Here is a 13,066-nt window from a genome sequence, read left to right as displayed (position 1 = left end):
TATTTTTGTGTGTTCTGTAAAGGTAGATTTATATAATCTTCCACTCATTTTTTTCTGTTTTTAAGCCATTTGAACGTTTTTGAATATGCAGGTTTTTCAGATCTGGATTTAATATGCAGGTTTTTCAGATCTGGAAAACTTCTGGGACGACTTACTTGTTAGTCGTCTGGAAGTCATCTGGAAGTCGTCTGGAAGTCGTCTGGACTTCCTAAAAGTCGTCTGGACTTCCTGTAAAGTCGTCTGGACTTCCTGTAAAGTCGTCTGGAAGTCGTCTGAACTTCCTAAAAGTCTTCTGGCAAAGTCGTCTGAACTTCCTGGAAGTCGTCTGGACTTCTTAGAAGTCGTCTGAACTTCTTAAAAGTTGTCTGGTCTTGTCTACTCAAGTGGAATCCAAGCTTGTCTTTGTAGATGAATGATCTATAATAGTTTTGTTTGTGATCTGTTTTATGAATTGCATGTATACTCTTTTAGTTGTGAATTTTTTGTAAAATCAGTAATAATGTTTTCCAAGATGTATTAAATGTGCTAACAATGTGTTTACACATTTACAAATCAATGAAATAATAGACTTCAGTAGCCTTTTTCTTATCTTTGGATCTCTCATATGCAATAATAAACTCCAATGGCCTTTTTCTCATCTTAATAAACAAGAATGTTGGTAAGAGATGGAAACAAACAATAGTAACTAGTCAAAGCATATCATATTTTTTATAAGTTTGCATTGAAAAACTTAGTCAAATTTAGTAAAACTAAGGGAGAGAACATATTTTGTAAATATGAGTTTTACATATCTTGAAGTTACTTATCACTCTTAAAAATACAAGTTATTCATAAACTAACGTAGAAGACTTAAAAACTAGTGGAGAAGACGCGGACGACTTCAATCTAAGTTGTCTAGACGACTAAACTATATGTCGTCTGGTCAACGCAGAGGTTATTTTTGCAATTGACTTTGAAATCTGTTATTTCGGACGACTGAAAGTTAAGTCGTCTACTATTGTTTGGTTAAAAAAAAAACTCCAAAAAAGCTAGACGACTTACATTTCAGTCGTCAGAGGTTAGTTTTGCATTTGACTGGATTATTTCAGAAGTTTGACTTTTTGGACGACTTACGTTTCAGTCGTCTAGTGAAAATTAAAATAATAATATTTTTTAAAAGTAGACGACTTAAAGTTAAGTCGTCATAGGTTAGTTTTGCAATTGAAAAAAAAAACTTCAAGATTTAATTATATACAGACGACTTATAATTCAGTCGTCCACGAGACGACTGAAATGTAAGTCGTCCAGGATTTACGAGGTTTGACCAGAATCTCGGAAAAAAATCCTGGACGACTTACAATTAAGTCGTCTGGTGGACGACTGAATTATAAGTCGTCTGTGTATAATTAAATCTTGAAATTTTTTTTTTCAATTGCAAAACTAACCTATGACTACTTAATTGTAAGTCGTTTACTTTAAAAAAAATATTATTATTTTAATTTTCGCCAGACGACTGAAATGTAAGTCGTCTGGGGAAGTCAAACTTCTGAAATTATCCAGTCAAATACAAAACTAACCTATGACGACTGAAATGTAAGTCGTCTAGGTTCTTTGGAATTTTTTTTGAAACCAAACAATAGTAGACGACTTAACTTTCAGTCGTCTCAGGTTACAGATTTCAAAGTCAATTGCAAAAATAACCTCTGCGTTGACCAGACGACTTCCAGGTAAGTCGTCTACAGCCAGACGACTGAAAGGTAAGTCGTCTACAGCCAGACGACTTCCCAAGTAAGTCGTCTGACGAACAGATCTGGAAAAAAACTCGATGTCATACCTTAAATTAGTGAGATAAGTTCCTTAGCATACATAAGGCTTCTCCAAGCACACAGAATCACAAACGGAAGTCACCCACCCATAATCGTTAGCTTCTATGACTCTATGAACCATAAAAATTTTAGAATCAAAATCTTGAGTTTTTTTAGCTCATTGTGGAGAGAAAGTGAGAGATATGTTGTGTTTAGGTCACAAGAATGGAAAAAGAAGAAGGGTAAATCGATTTTAGGAGCATTAAGAGCTTCAAATTGGTTGTTCATGGTGGTTGTGGTATTGATGACAATGGCAATCTTGTAATTACTTGAAGATGATGAGGGTGAGAGAGTAAAAATGTCATTTTCGAAAAAAAAAAAAAAAAAAAATGGATGGCATTTTCGTAAATTATATGAACTTGTGGGGTGAATAGGGCAAAACCAATTTTCAAAAAAAAAGGAGGTTAGTTTTGTGTTTGACTTTAAGTTATAGGTCAATTTTGCAAAAATCCCTACTAAAAAATATGATTTATACTATAATAATGAAAAATAAGTATATTTAAAGAAATATTTTTAAAATTATATTGGTAACAAAATATTGTTTTATATAAATAATTTTCAAATTAAATTGTCAATAAGAGAACATGATTTTGTTATTTTTACGGAAAATGCTATTTTGGGATTTTGATGGAAAACTTGTTTTTTCAATTTAAAACCGATATTGTGGTTTTGGAGAAAATTCTTTGTAATTCTGGTAGAAAATAGTATAGACGAGAAAAGTCAATTATGTTGTTTTGCCGGGAAAATCCGATTTAGCGGTTTAGGAGAAAGCCCTGATTTTGTAATTTTGGCGGATATTTTAAGCAAGAAAAGTCAATTATGTTGTTTTGCCAGAAAAACCTAATTTGCGGTTATGGTGGCAGAAATCTGATTTTGATGTTTTGACGAGAAAGTTTTTTTTTACGTTTTTGTGGAAAAATCTTATTTGTCGTTTTGGTAGAAAAGCCAATATTTCTATTTTAGCGGAAAAACCATGATTTTCGGCTTTGGCGGAAAATCTCGATTTAACTATTTTAGCAGGAAATCCCGACTTTATGGTTTTGGAGAGAAAATCCGATTTTATGATTTTTGTAAAATAACTTTGATTTTACTGTTTTGGTGGGAAAATCAAATTTAGCGGTCTAGCCAATTTTGCAATTTTGGTGAAAAAAAATCTGATTTTGCGGTTTGACGAAAAACTCAAATTTGTAGTGTTGGTGAGAAAACGTTATTTTTCGGTTTTGGCGAAAAAACTTAATTTGTGTTTTTGACAGAAAAAAAGAGATTTTCCGGGTTTGCGAAAAATATGATTTTGTGGGTTTTGGCGAAAACCCCCAATTTTTGCGGTTTTGGCGAGAAAACTTAATTTCCACTTTGATGAAAATTTTGATTTTGGCGAGAAAATTTGAATTTTGGTTTTGGTAAGAAATCCTAATTTTATGGTTTTGGCAAAACAATTCAACTTTGTCATTTTGGCTAGAAAACTCGATTTTACGATTTTAATGGAGAAACTTAATTGTTGTTTTAGCAGAAAATCTCTAGTTTACTGTTTTGCCGAGAAAAAAAAATTACTTCGCTTAATAAAAAAATAATATATTATCTAATAATTACAATAATTAATCTAGTTAATTTTATATTTGTATTGAGTGAAATATTTTAAATTTTAATATGCAAATTTTGCATTTAAACTCTACATTTTTGTATCTCAAATATCAGATATGCGAAATACTATAGATTTTGCATCGAGATACTTTATCAAGATATTGATGCTACTGTGTCCAAATGAACATTATTTGAGTATTTGTATATACATCATGTCGATATTTACTTGAGATCTAGAAATAAAACTTGCTCTTATCACAAACATTTCATATTCATATCATGTTCTGACAGTAGAAACTAATAAAATATCATGGAGAAGGATTGAATGTGGTACACCTCATTCTCCTAGTTCTGGTACAGGTCTATGCATCAGTGGTGTTTTGTACTACAGGGCTTCTGAAGCTTCTATGATTGTGTGCTTTGACGTAAGATCTGAGAAATACAAGTTCATTAGAGTTAGGGAAAGTTCCATGGGAGCAGTGCATCCTATAACAACTCTGATAAACTACAACGGAAAATTGGCTTCACTTATGGTGGAAAGGTATTATATTTATGCTGAAGCAATTATAAGTTTTGACATGTGGGTTCTACAAGACCCTGGAAAGCAAGAATGGTCGAAGCATACTTGCAAGTTTCTCATTCGAGGAATGAAGTTAGAGAGGAAAAGTTTTACTCTGTGGGTGTGACTGGTACAAATGAAATTGTGTTATTTCCAGGCTATGTATGCGACCCTTTTTATGTTTATTGCTGCAATCTCGAGAGGAAAACTATCAGAAGAGTTGAAGTCCGAGAAACGCGAAAGTTTAAGGGTAATAAAGTTTTCACTTTTCTAGACCATATAGAGGACGTGAAGCATATATAATTGTTTGGCCCTTTAAGTTGTCTCATTATAAGGATTGTGGTAGAGCTCTGATTTTTTATAGTGGTTCTTTTGCTTATTAGATATTAGTTATCTGTGTTACAAAAAAAAAAAAAGATATTAGTTATCTTGAGTTTGTCTTTGATGTTATTCATCTATCCTCTTGTGCAATGGTTCATACACAATGGAGCTAAAAGAATATTTATCTTTCTGAAACTCTATATCAAAATCTGTCTCTTGTTCGCTACTCCATGCCTTGAGTCTCTTGACTGCAATCTACAGACAAGAACAACAAGAACAACAAGAACGCATTATTAGAAATAAAATTCAAAGAGACCAACTCATGCTGCCACGGCAAGAACATACTTTTTTTTTTATGTATTAAGCAAGTTCTCAAACCAGAGTTTGCTGCCTTAAGAACGTTTCAATGTGATCGTGTACACTCATAAATCGAGGACTCATATAGAGAACTGGACATGAAAACGACCCATCCTCTGGAAACACCAAGCCAGTTAAGCTAAATGACCCGTTGACAAACTTTCCAAAAAACACCTTATTCGAAGAAGCCTCCTAAAAAACCACATAATTGATGTGATTATTTGGAGAAGAGCGAGTATTAGAGAGAGCCGCATAACCTGCACCATGATAATCTAAGGGACAACGAGCATACCACAACAGAGTCAGAGGCAAACTCACATATGCAACATGCCACAATTACACACCACACCAAACGCGAAGCCACCAGGGAAACACCGCAGATGCACCACCACCAGAGAACCAGCGGAGGAACTCCAAAACGAGCAGATAGCATGGATCTCACCCAAGACAGTGAAACATGGTACCCGGACCCTTCTACAGATACCATTATGCTTTTCAACACACACACCCCAGTTGCTACAATGGAGGAGAAACTAGGCACCAAAGATGATTGAAGGCGCCTATGTGTCACCATATTAAAACGCAGCAGTTCAAAAAGTTAACATATTCGGAAATCTCCATATCTACCCTTATTTTTAACTCCAGAAGCATTTTGTGGCTTACTACGCTCTTCCTCGTCTCTGGGTCCCTAGGTATCCACAGTAAGCATTTTCCAGCATTTCCTCCCTCGTCAGAGAATCTGCAACAAATACAGGACAACCACGAAAATAAAGAGAGTTCGTTTTCAAGCAACACCTAAATTGTAAAACTTCCAGATTAAAAGAAAAAATGACGGATATAAGTCACAATTGATAATCTCAAGTTTCTAAGAGTTTCTAGGTCTAAACCTAAAATGCAATGTACCTTCTTGTTTCTTCTACAACCTTTTTCTGGATAATCTTTTTTTTTTAGCAATAAAAATACTATCATTTCATTAACTGATTATATAGTCTAGTGCAAATGGTATCATAGCAAATCAAACACAACAACAGGGGATAAACCAGATTAAAAGACTTAAGAAAAGAGCGCTCTAAGCCAAACTAGATAACCCACATCAGTATAAGATTGAAACTGATCCTCCTTGATTACACTATCTGCTATGAGGAACGTTCCTTTAATAATTTGACGAGGTTGAGACGCCAATTCAAAAAATCTTGAATCCTTAAGAGAAGCTTACTAGAGTAAAATTTAAGAGAGGGCCAATCAGAAGGTTTGGAGATGGCACCTACAATGTTGTGATCTTTACTTGCACAGATGATGGAATCAAAATGGAAGTTCTTCATACTATCAGTATCCCAGTTCCAACTTTCATAAGAAGCGTCCGACTTGCTAAGGGTGTTAGTGAAAGACCTCATCCATGTAGTAACACTTTGCCTTCATGGTTACTGAGAATCCAAGAAATTCTACATTCATTACGCTGTTTGTCCAAGGCAAGGCCAATGTTACACTGAAGCCAAGTAAGAGGAGGAGGTTTCCAGCCAAAGATGATCCTCTTTTTTCTTTCCAAATCAAGTTCCTTTTTTTTCCATAGATTTCATTAGAAACCAGTGATGCAACTTCCTCATAAACTGATCTTGTGAAGGTTGGACTCAAAGTCCTTTAAAGAAGAATGATTTTCTATTTTTCCAGATCAAGATGAGACAAGAGGAGCGTTTGCAAGTAGGGGTGGCAATTGGGTCTGTGACCATGGCCTAACTTAGTCCAAATTAAAATGGTCTTGATATGGTAAGATCCAAAGGGTTGGTAGTCCAAATGGGCTAAAACCAAATTTAACCAAAAATTTAGGGTTTTGAAGTTGAGAAAAAATAGAAATCAAAACCATGAATAAAAAATAAAAAATATGTTTTCCCACCAAAATCGCAAAATCATGTTTTTTCACCAAAACCGCAAAATCATATTTTCTGCCAAAATCGAAATCGCAAAAACACGTTTTACGCCAAAACCACAAAATCAAATGACAAAAAAAAAACAAAACCACAAATCATGTATTTCCACCAAAACTGGAAAAACACATTTTCCCGTCAAAATCACAAAATCATGTTTTTCATCAAACCGCAAAAAAATATGTTTCCCGCCAAAATTGCAAAAAACATGTTTTCCCGCCAAACTGCAAAATCACGTTTTTCCGCCAAACCGCAAAAACACATTTTCCCGCCAAACCGCAAAAAAACATTTTCTCGTCAAACCGTAAAAACACGTTTTCCCGCCAAAATTACAAAATCGTGTTTTCCCGCCAAACCGCAAAAACACGGTTTTCCGCCAAAATTGCAAAAACATGTTTTTCCCCCCCCCAATATCGCAAAATCACGTTTTCCCACCAAACCCGTAAAATTATGTTTTCCCGCCCAAACCGTAAATCATGTTTTCCGCTAAAACCGTAAAATCAAATTTTCCTGCCAAAACCGCAAAATACGTTTTTCCACCAAATATGTAAATGGTGTTTTATGCAAAACCGTAAAATCCATTGAAATCATGTGTTTGCCACTTAAAAAGTGAAGTTACTTTTTTTGGTAAAATCACAAAAAAAATAATTCTAACAAAAGTATAAAACTATTCGAACTTCGACCATAAATGTCTAAGAAATGAGATTGTCCAACTGGACAAGCCCATTTGGACATGGACAATCCAATTGATACCCCTACTTGCAAGCAGTTCCATTCGACCATTTTTTGGATGATCACAATATTGTATTATTTTTTGAATATTTTAGTTTATTATTCGAAAGCTTAAACGGTCTTTTTACTAATAAAGTAGAATTTTTTCTCCCTTTTGGATATTTTTCGCCATGCGTCATCCTATCATTCGCTGATGTTTTTGAATTGGGTTTTGCTTTTTGATTTTGGGCTTCTGTTTTCTATTTACATTGATTTCGATTTGGATTTTTATGCTTTTTCACGCCCAGCAGATGATACATGAGTGCTTTGAGACGTTTTCTTAACACGAATTTGTGACTTGCATTCCAAGATACATGTTTAGAACTGTTCACGAGGAGTTTTTTTAATTACTTGATGACGAAAGTATCTCATGTTCCTTAAAACAAAAAAATGTTACAGCTGATCACGACTGGGATACCAAGTCATTTCAAAAACAAGCTAGACGCCGTCAAAAATTTTAAAAACATAATAAAATACACCAAAACAATGAATTATACAATCGGCGTACCAATCTCAAGCTAAAACCAAACCGTCAGAGTTTCATCATTAATATTCAAAAACACCATAAGTATTATTATATTAACAAAATCAGCCGAAACAACAATTATGCTCCCAAATAACTTCACCATCTAATCTTCAAGAGAATCAAATAAAAAATCAAATTTAAAAAACCAAATTTCAAATGAGTAAAGATATTATTTTGGCTATGAAACACAAACACATTATCTCTTCCAGAACGTCAGATCTTCAAAAGTTTCAATACTAATTGGAGATCACAACTCAATAACCAACGTTACAATTACATTTAAAATAACTATTACCCAAATATTACGTATTAAAAACACACCAAACAAAAAAAACTGTTTCATCTTTTTATCACAATATAACCACGACCTCAAAACACCCAAGTAAACCATTCCAAAAAGATCAGAATCAACCCATATCCACAACTATCACAACTCGAGCTCCTTCCTCAAGACATTTAAGGAGAAATAATCTCCAGAGTGGCTGCGACATCAAGGATTACCACAAGATATGTCATGCAAATATCCCGATCAATGGCTAAGCTGCTAAAGACACCAGATTCTTACAAGAGATTAAGACTCAAACCATTGACCATCCATCCGATAGCATCTCTAAACAGGTATCATGATCTCATGACCAAATGTTTAACAGCAGGTAATATAGAAGCTCACTATGGCAAAGGCATTCAAGAATATTTTGAAAAAACAACACTTCAACCGGCCTCCAACATATACAAGCATCCGCAGAAGGATCATATGAAGATGCAATATATTTATATGGAATAATCATGATATGCAGAGGAGAGAATGACATCGGCCAAAAGTACTTTGCCAAAATTGCTTGGAAAGAAAACCATAAGGTAGGAGATAAATGTTGGAAACGAATTAAAAAAACATTGCATGGCGTCCGAGTTAGAAGACTCTCCTGTTACACAAAAATATTACAAGCAACCAAGGAAAAAATTCTATGCCACCCAACCAACATCAAGACGAGATGCGCTGATTCCTATTTGTACAAGCAAATGACTAAGTTTGTATACTTTATTTGAAAATTTGAAAAACTGTTATTCAATCTCAATATTTACATTAATAATGCAGCCACTATTATGTACTAAGCAGCTTATGTACTTAAATAAATATTTTCATACTCACAATACAATGCCTTCATTCCAAGCAAACAAATATGAATACTACATTCGATATAAAACCAAACAACACCAAAAACAAAAAAAAATGATTTAAATAGAACAGCTATAATACCTAAAATTACATATTTCAGAAAACAACATTATGATCTCATAAATAAAAACCAAACACGGCCACACCGCGTTAAACTTATTTCTACTGATAACCATACTGAACCTATAACATCAGAACACTAAACAAGTATTATATTTTACTCTTGCTAAATTCTTTTTCTAATTTTTGACTTTCCTTCCGCCACATTAATTTATTCAAAAATATATATTTAGATTTCGTTAAACTTCACATCAAAACAACATTCCATATTAATATAGTATCATAATTAAAAGACAACAAATACTGCAATAAATCATTAAAAAAATTGACATACATAAAACGCCTATAATTAAATGGCCATTAAAACAGCTGGTTACAAGAACCCTTTCAAATAAATTCTAAAAGACAACTCCTATAAGATACACCAATGGCAGCTTACGCTGCATTCAACCAAGAACAGCCAAAAGTATAGAAATTATGAATAACGTTCCCCTCCTTTCTTATAACCTCTCACACAGCACCACCCACCACCCATTTGGGTGTGGTACCACGGTGGACGCTACACGTCTTCATCCACAGACCAACAACACAACAATCACTCATTTCTTTCGAGCTGCCGTCTATAATCAACAATCAAGGACATTTTAGTGACTCCACTACATAGAACATGGGGTTCATGTTAACCTACCAATACGTGAGATCCACCACCCCGACTCAACCATGATTATTCATGACACTAGCCAGTATGTCATGAACGAACTTTCAGCTAGCAAAAACAACAGAACAGGTGACCTTGAATATAACTATTAGCATCACTGACTACAATCCCACCGCAACAGAGAGACTGGATGTCGACCTTATCATCACAAACCTTGAAGGAACGATTAGGCTTCCAACGGCCGAAGAAGAAAACGCGATGTGTACTATATGCTTGGAGAACTACCCAGTAAACAGGATATGCTCTCTTGTATGTGGGCATACCTTCCATTTTCCTTGCATAGATCAATGGATTCATGGAACTATAAGTTGTCCAATATGTATGGAGAGTAATTTATGATTTGATCTTCCTTACCATTTCCAAATTACTATTTGTTGTGTTCTTATGAGAAGTTCAAATCTTGGGTACCAAGTTCTTTAAAAGATGTGCGAACTTTCAGTTTTACAAGTACAAATACAATAAAATAAAATATTCCACAATATTATCAAAATAACTCAGCGAACCAAAATATTTTATTCGTATTTCAAGACATTATAACAATTATTACATACACGAACAAACTTTACTATCGTCTCCAAAAATTTATAAAGGACCCTTCTCGGATATTTTGAGTAAAGATACTTTAACTAAGTAAGATACTTTAAGTAAGATGTTTGTTACTATATTCGAGATTACATGCTTACATTGAACCAGTAATCATTCCGTACAACACTGACTCAAATACATTATAAATAAAATAAAATATAAACAAGAAAATTTACAAATCGAAATTGAACAAAGAGATTGACACTATGCGCGTAGCGCGGATACCACTAGTATAATAAAGACTAGATTTGGATCCGCACAAACGTGTGGGTATTAATTTTCATGTTTATATATATATTTTACATAATTAGAATATATTTTTAAATATAACAATTTGATAGTTTTCATGCTGTAAGTTAATTGATTATTTCAAATCATCACATATATTTGGTATTTTTTATTATATATTTTTTAAAATTATTTTTTATTCAATTATTATGATCCTGATCCGTAATTCAAAGCGTTAATTTTTTTATCAATATTTTTTTTATGTTTATTCATTTAATATAATAACTACATATATATATATATATATATATATATATATATAAAGTTTAAAATAAGTTAATTTTATACATGAATTATCTAATTTACTAATGTTAACCCGTTTTACCAACACATTATATTAATTTATCAGTTTAAAATAATTTTATCATATTTAGTTAAATACAATATTTTATTTAAAATGATAGATATAACTATAAAATAGTAAAATTTGATATAATTTTTTATTTTATAAAAGATAAATGAGTATATATATATAATAACATTAATTTCATTACTAATTACAAATTTAGTGAAAATATTTATATACAATTTTTGATAATTAAGATATTGTTGTAATGTTTTTCATTAAATTTGTTAAGAAAATTAAATATATATTTATATTTTAAATTAAAATATATCAAATTATATTATGATTTAAGTAGTTAAAAGATTATATATTAGCATTAAAGAAATACATTTAATACAAATTTTAAATGATGATCCAAATAAAAATATCACACATGAATAAATGTGAGTTTGTTAACCAATCCGGGTTTTTAGGAGTTGATGTTATATTAATAATGATATATTATTAATCTATATTATTAGTACTAAATGAATAATAACTGATTTCTAGTGAGAGTCTATTTTTTTAAAAATAATTAAAGTTGTGACTTATATATTAGTTGAACAAATAAATTCATGACACGTTGACGAGAGCAACCGTCTTAAGCTAGCAACTCCGACAAAGATCTTAAATCATATTTATATTATTAAACGTTGTTTCACTTTAATAACAAATCACTAACGGAATAATAAAATAGTTATTTGATATGAAAAAATAAAACAAGTGACAAAGATAATAAAATTAAGAGAGGATCGTGCAAAGGCATGATCCATGCACCGGTTTGCAACTGTTTCTGTTTTTTTTTTTCTCCAATAAAACACAATGGGGTTGGTAAAACGACCTAGAAAGCCATGTGTCCAGACTATTGTCAAATTATTTGCTTTTAGACCGATAAAGAGCATGTTTATTACAGATCTTTTAGGTTGGATCTCTTAACATTATATAAGATACAGTATATTAGCTTTAAAACTAAAAAAACTAAGAGACGTCTCTAAAAAAATTAAGAGACCGTATCTTATATTATGCTAAGAGATCCAACCTAAGAGACCTGCAATAAACATGCTCTTAGTGCTTCTGGTACTTTTGTTTTATCCTCCTTTGCACTACAATACTACTAAACAAAATTAAATATTGTTGCCAAATGAAAGCAAAATTAACTACTTTCTCAAAAGCTAAAGGTATGTATGTTAGGTTAGGTAACGGTTAGAGCCTAGGGGGTAAACTGGGTGAAATAAATCAAATGAGTATAAGTTGTAAACTATTGAGTTAGTGGTATTAACTGCATGCAACATATTTTATAATTTTCATATATAATTGCAATAGTTTAATCTGAAAAAAAGTTAGTGGACACCAAAGGTGGTGTTTTTGGTGGACCATCACGTGGTTTCGGTTTTAGATCTACCAGCAAAGTTTGCGATTCGGACCGCCTGTGTTTCGTTGACAGTGTGGCCCTTATGGTTTGTTCCGGTTCACCAAACCCCCCACATGTGGAGACCGACTTTTAAATTGTACAAATGAATGATCTCAAATGAATGATCTGTTGTAGCTCTAATCTTTTTATATGGTAATGCTAAAGACAAAAGTTATGTTATTGATTATTCGTTGGCCGAATATTCGGAATATATATTCACACTCATGCTTGCACTATACTCTTCGCTTTATGCAAACGATTGAGTGATTGGACTTTAATTTACATACTAGATTCTGACCCGCCCTTTGAAAAGGCGGATAAAGTTTTTGTTTTAAACTTTTATTTAGAAAATTAATTTTCATATTTGTGTTTTCATTGTTACAAAGAAGTTAAACATTGTTTGTAGTGCTGAATTTTGAACTTGTGCAAGATTTTATATTTAGAAATAGGTTAAAATTATTAGTTTGTGTGTCCATAAATTTTGTATAAACATATAAAGTGGACAGTTAAATACAAACAATGCATCAGTTATATATTCTCTACAATGCATCCGTCTTAATTTATTTTAGTGGCCATTCAGTTTAGTTTGTTTTTATTGTGAATTCAATAGAAGTGGAAGTT

Source organism: Brassica napus, unplaced genomic scaffold (genome assembly GCF_020379485.1).
Source record: "Brassica napus cultivar Da-Ae unplaced genomic scaffold, Da-Ae ScsIHWf_1509;HRSCAF=2106, whole genome shotgun sequence".
In the NCBI taxonomy this organism is placed as follows: domain Eukaryota; kingdom Viridiplantae; phylum Streptophyta; class Magnoliopsida; order Brassicales; family Brassicaceae; genus Brassica; species Brassica napus.
Note: the sequence above shows the minus strand (reverse complement) of the source record.